Source organism: Castanea sativa, chromosome 1 (genome assembly GCF_040712315.1).
Source record: "Castanea sativa cultivar Marrone di Chiusa Pesio chromosome 1, ASM4071231v1".
NCBI lineage: Eukaryota > Viridiplantae > Streptophyta > Magnoliopsida > Fagales > Fagaceae > Castanea > Castanea sativa.
The window spans coordinates 24,713,360-24,714,319 of NC_134013.1; the positions used below are offsets into that span (position 1 = coordinate 24,713,360).

General features: G+C 33.4%; 1 non-coding gene across 1 annotated transcript; it reads right to left on the minus strand.

Moving 5' to 3' along the window:
- Nucleotides 1–268: 268 nt before the first annotated feature.
- LOC142622955 (small nucleolar RNA Z221/R21b) lies at nt 269–368 on the minus strand. The gene has a single exon (XR_012841992.1). It is a non-coding gene; the product is annotated as a small nucleolar RNA Z221/R21b (small nucleolar RNA).
- Nucleotides 369–960: the final 592 nt, after the last annotated feature.

The following is a 960-nucleotide window of genomic DNA, read 5'->3' on the forward strand; positions in this document are numbered from 1 at the left end:
CATAAACAAAATGTTGTACGGTCCGCATCATGGTTCGATCTTCTGAGACAGAAGACCGCATCACCTGGCTCCTTCTTCTTTTTTCTTTCATCTTAAGATTTTTTTTAAAAATAAATAATTATAATCATCATCATCATCTTCAAAAATCTATAGAATATAAAAGACCCAGAAGATTGCCCAGAAAATAAACTAGTAAACACAAACTGAAAAAATAAAAAGAAATCTGCCCAAATAAATGCAACAACAGAGAGAGTGGAAACAAAGAAAGGAGCTCAGATAAAATATGGGTTGTGAGAAATTTATCAGCACAGATTGATGTAAACATCATCAGAGTGGTGCATGACTATCTCTATTCCTCATCACTGCTCCGTCCATGGAGAATTTGAATCCTGACCTAACCAGAACTCAAGCTGCAAATAAAATAAAATAGAAAAAGAGCGCTCTAAAGAGAGAGAAGCGAACGAACAAGAAGAAGAGAGGGATGTGGATCTGAAAGGTGTTTGCCCCAATTTATATACAGGCAGGATTGGCCGCCTAAGTCTCATTGTGAGAGATAAAAGGTAGAGCTGAAGCGAGATCAGAAAACCCTAGTTCTCCTTTGAAGGGTGATGACATTGTTAACCCTCTTATTTGTGCTCGAATTCTCATTATTACCCTTTCTTTCTATCTTTCTTTTCTCCTTTCCTATTGCAATTGCAATTGCAATTAAAATGGGCTTTTATCTGATCAAAAATAATAATAATAAAATGGGCTTTTACAAGTTTACAACGACCCAAAAAAAAAAAAACCCAAGTGGCAATGGCAATGCTCATCTAGGAAGAGAAAATGGCTAAATAATACCTCATATTTTTAAAATATATAGTAAAATAGTTATTTTTCAAAATATTTAGTAAAAATGGCTTGTTTTTTAAATTTAATAATATTGTATCAAGTTTCAAGAAGAACTCGATATTAACAATG